At 41.1% G+C, this 12,888-nt stretch overlaps 1 long non-coding RNA gene across 1 annotated transcript in view; it reads left to right on the forward strand.

The window, feature by feature from the left end:
- LOC140899512 (uncharacterized) overlaps positions 1-10,724 on the forward strand; it is a 116,097-nt gene extending 105,373 nt beyond the window's left edge. The window contains exons 2-3 of the long non-coding RNA XR_012155358.1: positions 7,783-7,858; positions 10,540-10,724. This is a non-coding gene — a long non-coding RNA (uncharacterized lncRNA). The remainder of the gene's footprint in view (positions 1-7,782; positions 7,859-10,539) is intronic.
- Positions 10,725-12,888: the final 2,164 nt, after the last annotated feature.

Raw genomic sequence — 12,888 nt, forward strand, 5'->3', positions numbered from 1 at the left:
TGTTCTGTGTAACTCGGTGAGGCCACGCGCTACATTAACCGGCACTGCTAGCTTCATAGCTTTCCAAACCCACGTAAAGCAGGCACGTACGCAGGGCAGTGGCAAGCTTCAGTTGCAGACTGGATCTGCAATAACCGGAATAAATGTGCAATAAAATGCAACTGTAGTTTGCGTAGCCTCTTTCATATGTGTTCAATAAGACCGATTAAATAGTAGCAGAGGGGGAGAGAAACTGGGAGACAGATGCAAGGGGGGGACACATCTTTTACCATGATTCAAAATGAGGGCGAGTGTTGATGTGATAGATTCAGCAAGGCCATTTCAAACACAGGCTGCAGAAGAGAAAGCTCTTCCGCCAACCGTGGTGAGAGTGTGTCAAGAGATGGCGAGCAGCCGGGTGTTAGGCAGACAGAGGGAGCAAATAGGACAGGAAGGATGGTCTTGAGGTTAAGGTGCCATAACAGCACTCAAAAGATCTGGGTTCCACTCCCACTCTGCCATTGACTCATACTGGATGAGTCACTTCACCCCTTGGGGCCGTCTCAATATGTAAAATGGAGATTAACATTTACCTACTGGAGCGGTGGTGAAGATTAATGTCTATGAGGCATTTGGATAATACAGTGATGAGGGCCATATAAATACCTAGATAGATATTTACAATGTCATGACCATCCTATTGGTTATCGCCAGGGATTGAAGCCAGCCTCTCCTGATCTAAGAGCATGATCCACTACAGCTTGAGTTAAAGGATTAAGAGCCAGATTTTTAAAAGTATTTAGGCACCAAACTCCCTTTGAATACCTTTAAAAATCTGGCCTTGATTCCCCTTACTTAGCAGCTGGAGCAAACTCCTAACCTCCTGTGGATTGAGCACAGAAAAAAGATGAGCAACACACACTGAACAGCGGGCTAAGTAAACATTAGGTATCTGGAGGAAGCTCCTGTGGGGTTTCAAAACCAATCAGGCCATTTTGAACTGGACCCTTCTCTGAAGGTGGCACTCCTAGGATTGCTTGATGATAAAGGTGATGTGATCGTTAGTCCAGAGATGCGTTTTCAGGAAGCATCTTCATAAAATAAAATTTCTGAAATGTTGCTTAAAAGCACCCACACTAGGAAAAATCCACTGCTCAAGTAATATAACAAGAAAAAATAATTAAGGTCTAATGAGGCCAATGTTCCACCTTAACACCTTTTCGGTTTCATTTAAAACCTCTACTAATTTGCCAGGAAAAATAGTCTTCACTTGGGTCTGATTATTTGAATCATGTTCTGTCTCTTCATTTAAATGAGAGGTTCACATAAAGAATTTTTTAATATATATTTTAAATTACAATCCTGACTTTTTCCTATTTGATGATAGTGTATGACTCTTGGTCAGAAGGCCATGATTTTTTGCTGTGATTTCCAAAGCATTTAAAGTGAAATCAGTGCAATAGATATTGAAACAATGTAATAGATAATTCCATATATTTAACCAAAGACAGACCCCACGACACATTATTTGGTTATCAGAAAGAAGAGAAAACCCTTGACAAAAAGACTGGCAGACTGGGATTTTTATATGTGTATGTATATTTAGCTCTGATATTCTGATCTCTCTCAATTTATATCAGGCGTATTTCCATGAACTCCAGTGTTAGTTATTGCAAGTCGAGGCAAATTCAGCAAGTTTGCTGTTGTCAGAGTGGTGATGGCTAAGAGGCAGAGTGATGATAGCTAAGCACAGCAAACTTGGCTTCCCTTTTGATCAACAAACCCAGGTTTGCTGCCAGTGAAGCCTGGTCATTGCTGACTAGAGCTCCTGCTCCACTGATTTCCTCCCTCTCCGCCTGTAAATAAACAATGAGATAGGAAGAGACTTGTCCTGCATGTGTAACTAAAAACACACATGCATCCATCTGACTCTGCAATCCCCATACCCATATTCACACACACACACACACAAATCCTGACTTTCACACACGCCTCATGGTCCTATCCACACACAGAGACAGATCCTTGCACACATACACCACGTTCATATCTGCTTTGTGTACCACATGCTGTATAACAACAAGAGAGGACTCCGTTTTTAAAAAAAATAAACTGGCTCTTTATTAAGAGAAGTATTTACAGAAATGTTGCAACTGCTGCTAATGTTCTAGCCAGGTGCACACAGACTGACTTCCTGGTGCCTCCTCCAAACTCTTCCCTCCTGCAACCTGTGCTCTTCCCTCCAAGTTCCATGCAGGTTGCTGCAATAATATCCACACACAGGCAGATCTGTGCCACATGCATATGTGCACACAGGCATTTCTATGCATACTCTTGGCTGACCACATCAGTGTGCGCACTTAGGCAGGTGCTTGCACGCATTCACACACACCCATGCCATGTTGACTTGTGCATGCAATGGAGCTATCCTGCAATGGATATTGAAACTATAGCTTGCCTGACTCTCTGTGAATTATCTTCTACAATTACAGATTCAGAGACACACGCTGTTCACAATAGATGCAATAAGGACTTGAACTGGACCCTCAACCAAAAAAAAAAAGTTTGCCCATTAAATATTACCCATTCATCCCATTATGTTGCTTATGTTGTGTTGTATTAGCATAGGCTGTGCCCTAATAAAAAGAGGCCTTAAGACTTAAGTCTTGCCACCAAAATGGGAGTGTGAGAACCCTGTGTTTATAGCAGATTCCTGCCATAAATTCAAGGAGTGGACACCCAACCCAGATTAATTGCAGCAAAGAAAAGCAAAAGGCAACTATACAAGGGAAGCAGAGATTTACTGCATAAACCACGGTACCACTGTTTTGTGCCATTCAGTAAAACGGCATTAGCACAAGATAAATCAAAGCAACTCAGGATAGTGCGTATCAGTAATGGTGCAGTATCTGTGGGTCACCTTGCACCTTCATATCTCAGGATGTTGGCAAGGGAAGGGGGCTCACCTGTAATTCCTGTACCGTAGAGCCTTATTCATCCACACTAAAGACTGAGAGGTACTTTGCAAATTGCCCTGCTTTGTGAATTAGTGAGTGTGTGATGAAACAAGGCTAAAGCAAATCAAGGAGGCTACATCACAAAATATCTTTTTTTTCTTTGCCCACTTATTTTGGCAAGTACTGCTTACAGTTATTCGGGATGGTGCTTCGGTGTCGGGGAATGTACAATGGTACATTCTGTAAAAGTGATGAAAGCTTAGCTGGGTGGAGCAGAAGGGTGGGTCTTGTGGCTAAGGCACTAGAATGGGACTCGGATTTGGGTCCCATTCCTAGCTCTGCAACGTACCTCCAGCATCATCTTCGGCAAGTCACTTGGGCAGAGATGTTCAAAGCCTTCTAGGGGATTTGGATACACAGTTCCCATTAATTTTAATCTCTCTATGCCTCAGTTCCCCAATTGCAAAATGGGGATAATATTTCCTTTCTCCCACCCTTTGTCTGTTGTGTCTACTTAGGCTCCACTCCTGCAAACATTCACGTGTCCTTAATTTTACACACCCCATTGAAATCAGTAGGACTACATTCCTGCTTAAAAGTAAGGACCCACACAAGTGTTTGCAGGATAGAACCCTTCAGCAGTAAACTATTTAGGGCAGGGATTCTCTCTTGATATACATATGTACAGCTCCAAGCACAATGTGACCCCCATCTCAGGTGGGGCCTCCAGGTGCTACTGTAATACAAATTAAACTGATTCATAATCTCAGATTATTGTTTCTGATGTTAAATTGGAGTGAGACTGGCAGGGTTCTAGGGAGGTTTTGCAGATAAACAAAGAAAGAAAACATGAAGTTCTACTTCAATTCCTACGTAAATGCAGGTTTAACGATATCCTCTGCTCCTGCAACCTTTGCTGATGCATCTGCCAGAAACTCCTCAACTGCAGAGCCCCCAGCCTTCATCTATCTTGACCACCGCACATGCAAATCTTACTTTTATTAAGGTTCTCCATTGTAATTGACGTTGTCAGTGGCACCATATTGATTAAACATCACTCTGGAGGGCTAAGTACAGAGCGGCAAATACCCCAGCAAAGACGTTACTAGAGATATGAGCCAGGTGGAACAAAGGCTCATCACCAGGTTGAACTTTGGCAGCCTTACAATTCCAATTACCAATGCTTCCCAAAATTTTGCTGCTTTGGGATTGTTTTCTTGTTTTAATCCGGATCGTTTCTGTGATTTAGCCATTTTGTGGCCTTGAATTATTATTTTATGTGCCAAAAAATTGCTGTCCTGTTTTTGGTTTTAGTTTTTTTAAGCTTCTGGCTCTAGGAATCATTCCTCTGCTTAGCACTCAAATGTCATTGTGGTAGCAGCTGCTCGGTTTGCCTCTTGCTGGCCGCAGGAATTTTGTGCTTCTCAGTTTAAAGGTAAATCAATACAGTCATCTCAACTGAACTTTTCTGTGTCGGGCGGCAGGGGTTAAATCTTTGACTGTGCAGGTCTGATGATTTGCAGATTTGCAGTGGCCTAAATAAAATCAAAATCCGTCTGTGTGTGGTCATTGTTGATCTGGTTGGTAGCCATCATATAGTCCTGCTTATTATTGAATTTGGTTCACATGTGTCTGCATTGGCCTCTTCTGTGCAAAATACTTTTTCTTCAATCAGCTCTAAAATTAAAAAAGAGATAGAGGAGTGAGTTGAGTGGAAATAGTTACAGATACTGTGACGTTGGTTTTACCTGGGTTTTTCCCCTGTATCTCCTGCACAAAATGTAGATCAGAAAGTTCAACAAACAACGCAGCTTCCACAACCTCAGATGATGCAGGATGGCCTTTATCCAAAGTCAGCTGAAGTGAATGAAAAGACTCCCATTGATTTCAGCCAGCTTTGGATCAGGCTCTTAGAAAAGCCAAATTGCATACGAAGTTTTATTTAAGTACTGATTACAACTATTAAAACACATGCACAATTACAGAGACCTCCATCTGGACTGCTCTTAACCGTTTGCATGCATAGCTGCTTATAGGCAAAGGGATGCAATTTGTCAGTTCTCAACTGGCAGAGCATCAGTTACAAACTCCTCCTCTGTGCAGAGATCAACTCTTCCAATGATGCTTAATAGGTGGTGATGGTGATCTTTAGTGGCTAGTAATACTTGGTGGCTAATAGTAATTTGTATGACTATAGTATCTTTCATCCGAGGATCTCAAAGAAGCATTTATCATTCAGACTTTACACAAACCTTTATAAGTCAAGTAACTTCTGTGTTTCCCATTTTACAAATAGGAAAACTCTGGTATAGAGTGTCACTTGCCTGAAATCCTGTAGTTAGTCATTAGCAGAGCCAAGAACAGAATCCAGGAGTTCTGATTCCCAGTTTTACGCTCCAACCGCCATACCTCACTCCCTCTCTACTATACTTTTGACTTTGTAAGAATCGTATCGGTTTTCTTAATGAAAACTAGAGCTGGTCAAATACCAGAAAACGTTTTTACAAAAAAGAAATTCCAAATTTTGAAATCCTTATTCTAGAGATTTAAAAAAAAGAACAATTTCTGATTTATTTGAAATGCTTTGAGTTTCACAAAGTTTTATTGGATAATTTTTGTCGCTGAAATGTTTCTTTTTGTTTTGTTTTGTTTTGCAGTTGTCCTTTTTAAAACAAAACAAAACTTTTTTTCTCCTTTCCCCTTTTGCCAATGAACAAGGGGGACAAACATTGGGGGTGGAAGGGAGAGAGAGAAAAAAATTATCAACCAAAAAACTGCATTTTTCACTTTTTCATTTTTGATAAAACTGGAAATTTCAGGGGGAAATTTTCATGCAAATTTAAAAGGTCAAAAAATAACCCCTTTTTGATAAAAATATGTTTCATGTGAAAAAATTAAAATAATTTCACTGAATAGATAACTGTATACTGAGTACATTTTTCTGGCATGGGAAGTATCCTACACATGGCAGGGTTTGAGAGAGAAGAAGAGGGTATTCCACTAAACCAAATACAAGGTGCTTTAAAATAACCGGGAGGGCCTAGACAAAAGAGCCTTTATAATTTTGAATTATAAATTGGGCCTTATCCTTTATGAAAATAATCTCAGAGCGTTTTCACAACTCAAATGTTCTGGCTGTGCAGCCATCTCGCATAACTGAATTGTCCAGGGTCTGTTCAACTGTGTCGCAAATAAGATTTTAGATAAGCAAGAGCCCGCTCTTTGTTTTGACTGAAGATGTATTAAGATGAAGTGGTTAGTAATAGTAATACATAGTAAGGGATGTATTCAGGGACAGAGTGGGTAGCTAGTACCTCTCTTCTCTCTGTCTATCCGTGCTCTGATTATAGCTCCCTTCAATGTAGCATTTGACCACTTCTGTAATATCTCTGATGATCATACAGCTTAATGTGTTGACTCTCCTTGTCCTCAGGTAGGTATCCGTGGGTGTGTCTACTTTGCTGCTTAATTGTACAATGTGATTCTCAAGCTCTGTTCAGGGCCTCTGACGTACAGCCAGAGTAGAATATGGGCCAGATTCTCAGCTGCTGTAAATCAGCATAGGTCTATGGAAGCCAATGATTCCCACCAGCCGGGATTCTGGGCTTGTATGCTGTCAGCTCAAGCTTCCTCTCATTCAGACGGGCCTTGTAGGATTAAAATGCATGACCCATCAAGATTTCCTCTTTAAAGACAGTAGCACACGTTAAAGTCCCTAAAGTCTAGCTGACCCTATTTGGATTCCTTTTGTGTTCCCCAATTGTATATGGACATTACAAAGAGGAATCTAGTTGAGTGTCTTCCTGGCCCCATTTCATTGCCCCTGACTATCTCAGACAGTTCGTTGCTGATTCTGTGGCCATGAGGCTGATGTATCTTGCCAACTTCAATTCCTATCAAATATGTGGCAGAAGAAGGGTTATATTAAGGTCACTCCTCCTTGATCACATGGTTCTGAGGGTGTCACTTGGAAAACCCCTGGGGATCCCAGAATCAGTGGCATCCGTAGCCTCTAACAGCTGGGGCGAATTTTGGAGTCAAGGTGAGAATCATAGCTCGCCTAGAGGTCACTGCCCTATTAATGATTTTACAGTCCTTTGCTTTTTACACCGAATCCCAGTCAAAATAAACAAAGTTTATGACAAGTTAGGGTTTGGGGGCTGAACTGTAAACAAATGTGTCTTTGAAGAGTGACAATGAAATAAATCATGATTGCTTAATTGGCACACTTGATAATGCCATTATGATAAACAAGGGACTGTCGGGAATGCATTTGATGATGCCTATGGCATGGTTTGGGAGAAATATTTTTCATCCTCATGGGAGAGCCCAGAGTGTCTGGTGATTAGGGCAGAGGAATGAGTCAACAGAACCCCTGGGTTCTTTCCCCAGTTTTGCCACCGACTCACTATGCAAGTCCCAGGTTAATCCCTTGTCTTTATTACTCACCATCTGTAAAATGGATTTCCCTAAAAACTTGCCGGACTGTTGTGAAGTTTAATTAATTAATATTTGCTGCGTGCTTAAAAGTTCCTGTGAAGATGCTCTGTGTGTATTGTATACGAAGTCGGTAAGCAACTAGAGTAAAATCTCATTATACCGTGCATCCCAGCACTGCTACCATTATCCCATAGAATGTATTTCTGAAGATGCTCTTGCCATGCTTCATAGAGCTCAATTAAACATTTCATAGCTCCAATTTCTATAGGTCCTGATTCAATGACCTTTGACTTCTATAGACTCTTATGATGGAGTAGCCCAATGTATAAAAAAGTTATATCACTTTCTTTACGGAGTTCATCTGTCCACACAGGTCTACATAGCTCTTTTCCATTTCTAATTGCAGGAGGAGTTGGAGAATGGGATTTTCAAAAGTGCTTTAGCCAGTGGGAGTTTTCACACTGACTTCAGAGGGAGCAAAGGTAGGCCAACACCGAGCACGTCCGTAAAGTCTATCCATATTTTCACCGTCATGCCTGTGGTGCAGTGCCCTAAAAAAAAGAAAAGTCCAGCCCAAGCCGCTCCATCAGCCAACAATACACTAGGCAGTGAAGAACACAAGATCTGTGGTTTATACATAGTTGTGAAACTGTTTACTGCCATGGTACGAAGGCTCCCCAGAGGAATGGCATTCGAGCCTCAGCAGGGAAAAACGGCATTGAATCTTTACTCCGGCGGTCGATTCAGGCACCCCGCCTCCTGAGTGGAGACTCATGTCTGTTTAAAACATGAATTTAACCAGGGCCGATAAATTAAATTGACTCAAAAGTGGGCACACAGACTTGCACGGATTTAACTAAACCTGTGTAACTTGGTGCATCAGCCAGGCCTTACTGGTTTAAAGCAATCAAAATAATCCTGGTTTAAACTGAAATAAGGATTTCCAGAGGGCTTTTTGCACCAGTTTCACTAAACCAATTAGAAGATCACACTTTTAATTAAACTGATACAACTTCCTCCTGTAGACAAGCCTTCGGTCTTTCCTGGTGAGGAGGCGTCCACACCACACAAAAAGGCACCATTAGAATTGGCACTCACTGGAACCCTTGTTGGCAATTTCAGCAAAGAACAGCCCTCAAGATAAAGAGTTAGGTACATTAGTAGGAGCAATATAGAAAGGCTTGAAGCGTCTGTACCCATTCTACAGGTATTCTTTGGATAAGTAGAGGACTTCCTTTTGCAGGGCTGCAATATGGCATCTTTTACCACCCCTAAATGGGAAAGAGTGGAGGGAGAAGAGGTTGGAGGGGGAGGAATATGGGGTTGGATCAGCCTGGCGCAGAACACTCAAGCTGTGGTTGAGCAAAACACTTGATTTCAGTGGTACTATTCTCATGCTTAATGTTTGATCACATGCTTAAGGGTTTGATCCTGCACCATTCAAATCAATGAGGGTTTTCCATTGATTTGAATGGGATCAGACTCAAGCCCTAAATGCATTGCTGGATCAGTGCCAGAGGTTTCAGCACTATGTAGGATCCAGCCGATAAAGGAAGAGGCGATAGGGAAGAGGGAAAGGAAGATAGAGACCAAAGAAATACAGATATGAAGTCTTACATGTTCAATTTCCTCAGATGTGCAGGTCTCTCTTGTTAATATTAAGCAACCCATGACAACACCGTTGCTCTGCATTTTCTAAAGGAATAACTATTAGCCTGATAAACAAACCTAGAAGTGTCCTAAATTCAACAGAATGTCTCCTCTATAGAGATTTTATGATAAATGTAACTTGGTAATAGGTATGCAAAAAAATAAAACAGAGAAAATTAACACTGGCATTGTGCTAGGATGTTCACTATAAATGCTGGATTCTTATAGGTAAGGGGGAGAAAAAAACCCACAATCCTTTCTTAAAACCCAGTGATACAGGCTAATTTATATGCAGTTATTCACGTGTGCAGTAAATTCCAATTATGTTTACAGATGTCTGCTTAACATTTATGGAAAAGGAACCTCAGCATGTCTGAAATATCCATATAAGGAGCTTGGACTGGGCTTTCTATTTTTTTAACCCAATACCAATATAATTATATTTTGCAGATTTAAAAAAAAAGAAAATCCAGCTGAGCTCTCTGCTAGAAGGTTTAAGATTCAGTGTATTTGTTTTGGTTATATGACCATATTGTAAACATTTTAAGACTCTACCATCTTTTAAAATGGCTTTATACACCACTAGTAAGGGTTAGTCAGTTTTGCAAAAAACCAAATAAGTAAATTTAAAAAATATGTAGGTCTCCAAATGGCTTGTTCACTCTTCATCTGGGAATTTCTCATGCTGGAAAATATTGCCTGGTTGTTCTCCTTTGAACACCTCTCTGTTATGTATCTGACAAGTGTGTAACACTCTCACCCCTAGGGACACTGGCATTTTGTTCACAAATATGTGAAAAAAACACAGAACTGTTGTTGTTTTAAATCCTTTTTTCCCTAGTAGTGCATGTTCATTGAATTATTGTCAGTTTTGCACATTTCGTTACTGATTTGTGGAATGTGTTGTTATGCTGTTTGTGATGACGATGACAATAATACTTGTATATAATTATTCGTATTACCCATCAGCCCCTGTTGAGATCAAAGCCCCGCTGCACTAGGTGCTGTACATATATGTAGTGAGAAATGTCCCCACCCCAAAGATTTTACAATCTAAACAGACAAGAATGTGAGAGAAACAGAAGCACAGAGAGATGAATTTTCTAACTGTGACAATAATGCATTTACACAGCACCTTTCATACCAAGATGTTCATATCCCTATTTTTGGTGGGAAAATTGAGCAACAGAGAGGCTACGTGACTTGCAGTCACAGTGAGTCAGTGGCAAAAGAAGGAGCAGGTCCGAGTAATCCTGACACCCAGTCGCCTGCTCTAAGTGGCAATTACATTCCCATGAATGTTGCTACCTCTCTAATGAAATCTCCTGATGCACCGTACTGAATCGGTAGCACTTTGCACCCACTCCTGCACTGGTGTAAATTACTGTACGAGGCACGGGGCAATGGAGACTCTGGCCCTGAAAGTGAAGGTTTGTTTCTTGCTATTCCTCTGTCTGAGGATATTGAAACTGCCCATTCTCTCTTCATCTGAAACACCTATATTTTGCTACAGCACATGCTCATGGCATCACAGTAAGGGACTAACTGGAGTCTGAAGACTCTGTCAATCCATGGGACAGGGACAGTCGGCATCCACGCAACATCCCCACCATTTACAAGGCACGGCCATGAAGAACGAGCGAAAATCACTTCGTAAAGGAATTTTTTTTTTAAGGCAAAGTTGCTTATTTGTGTGTATCCACCTCACTTTTCCATTGGACACTGCTGGCTGATCTCACACACAGCATCCCCCGCAGCAATCTTATGTGTATTTGGTAGTTACTTAACACACCATGTTAGCATGCAGGAACTGTGTAGCAACTTCAGCAAGTAACTAAACTGCAAATCACCACTGCCATTGTTCAGTGACCCATCAGGCATTTTAAACACTGTCTCAGTACTTCTCTGAGCAGAGTTAGTCCATTTTGCCATTGTTTAATCAGAGGCTATGAGAAGGCCTGCTTTTTCTTTTGCTAAATAACTACAGATCTGTAATATTAAAGCAGGCGAGCTCAGGTGTGTGAATTTAAACTACACATGTATTTGGAAATGGAATATTTTTTTCTCCTCCTTCTGAAGTGCTAACCCAGTTAGAATATTAATCTGGGATTGTAAAAGCTACTGTATGAAATCATTTCTCCAGAACACACACAGCCCTAAACCATTCTTCAAATATTGAAGCAATCCTGCCGCACCAGAGGACTTTGTTTTGTGTATTTGCTCGTCCGGCCTACAGACTGAGGTGGGAACTGAATCTTTCCATGTGTTTCCTTGTGGAGACAACATAATCTCCAGCAGGTATGCACAAAAGATTTGTTTTGAATTAACACCTTATTGGTTTTGTGTAAAGTCATCTGAGGGCTCAACAGTGAGCAGAGATTATGCCCGCTGCACTTAAAGCATACGCAGGAGTCATATCAGAACAGCAGACCCGGCTATGCTATCACGCCGTATTTTGTAACATTTTCTCAAGGTGTTCAGACACCAGAGTGATGAATGTGGTTGTCATAAATATAAAGGGAAGGGTAAACACCTTTAAATCCCTCTTTGGCCAGAGGAAAAACCCTTTCACCTGTAAAGGGTTAAGAAGCTAGGATAACCTCGCTGGCACCTGACCAAAATGACCAATGAGGAGACAAGATACTTTCAAAGCTGAGGTGGGGGAGAAACAAAGGTTCTCTCTGTCTGTGTTGCCTTTGCCGGGACCAGAGCAGGAATGCAGGTCAGAACTCCTGTAAAGGGTTAATAAGCAATCTAGTTAGATATGCCTTAGATTCTGTTTTGTTTAAATGGCTGGTAAAATAAGTTGTGCTGAATGGAAAGGATATTCCTGTTTTTGTGTCTTTTTGTAACTTAAGGTTTTGCCTAGAGGGATTCTCTATGTTTTGAATCTGATTACCCTGTAAGGTATTTACCATCCTGATTTTACAGAGGTGATTCTTTTACTTTTTCTTCAATTAAAATTCTTCTTTTAAGAACCTGATTGCTTTTTCATTGTTCTTAAGATCCAAGGGTTTGGGTCTATGTTCACCTATGCAAATTGGTGAGGATTTTTATCAAGCCTTCCCCAGGAAAAGGGGGTGTAGGGTTTGGAAGGATTTGGGGGGGGAAGATGTTTCCAAGCGGGCTCTTTCCCTGTTATATATTTGTTAGACACTTGGTGGTGGCAGCAATAAAGTCCAGGGGCAAAAGGTAAAATAGTTTGTACCTTGGGGAAGTTTTAACCTAAGCTGGTAAAAATAAGCTTGGGGTTTTTTCATACAGGTCCCCACATCTGTACCCTGAAGTTCAGAGTGGGGAAGGAACCTTGACAGTGGTGAAAGGGCTTAAGATCAAACCCACTGAAGTCAATGGAAAATACTCTTATTGATGGGCTTTGGATGAGGCCCTATATGCATTGGTAGAAGTTATAACCGGCTGCAGGCCATAGATACAACATTTGGGCTGGATTCATATCAGTTTGGGCAGGTGGATTTGGATTCAGAACCTTGGTTTAGTCCATAACAGGAGCTAGCTGCGAAGTTCAGCTCAAAATGCCGATCGAGAACCAATCTCCACCAAAGTTTCTAGATGTTCCTTTGGGACCTGTCTCTAGTTAGAAATATGCATGAAAGGCTTGACTCTGCAAAGAGCAGTCACATTTTTGAAAAAGACTGTGTGGGGAGCAATGATCAGTATAGAAACCAGCATGCCAGAGCCACAAGTGCCTCTAAGAAGTAAGCAAAAAATGGAACGTCCTCTCTCATTAATTATAACTTGAGCTTGCGACCATTGGTGAAATACGTATGCCCGAGTTTTAACATGATTTTTTTATTATTAACACACACATAGCGAAGTAAATAAACTGCCCACAACTCTGCAG

Source organism: Lepidochelys kempii, chromosome 17 (assembly GCF_965140265.1).
Source record: "Lepidochelys kempii isolate rLepKem1 chromosome 17, rLepKem1.hap2, whole genome shotgun sequence".
NCBI lineage: Eukaryota > Metazoa > Chordata > Testudines > Cheloniidae > Lepidochelys > Lepidochelys kempii.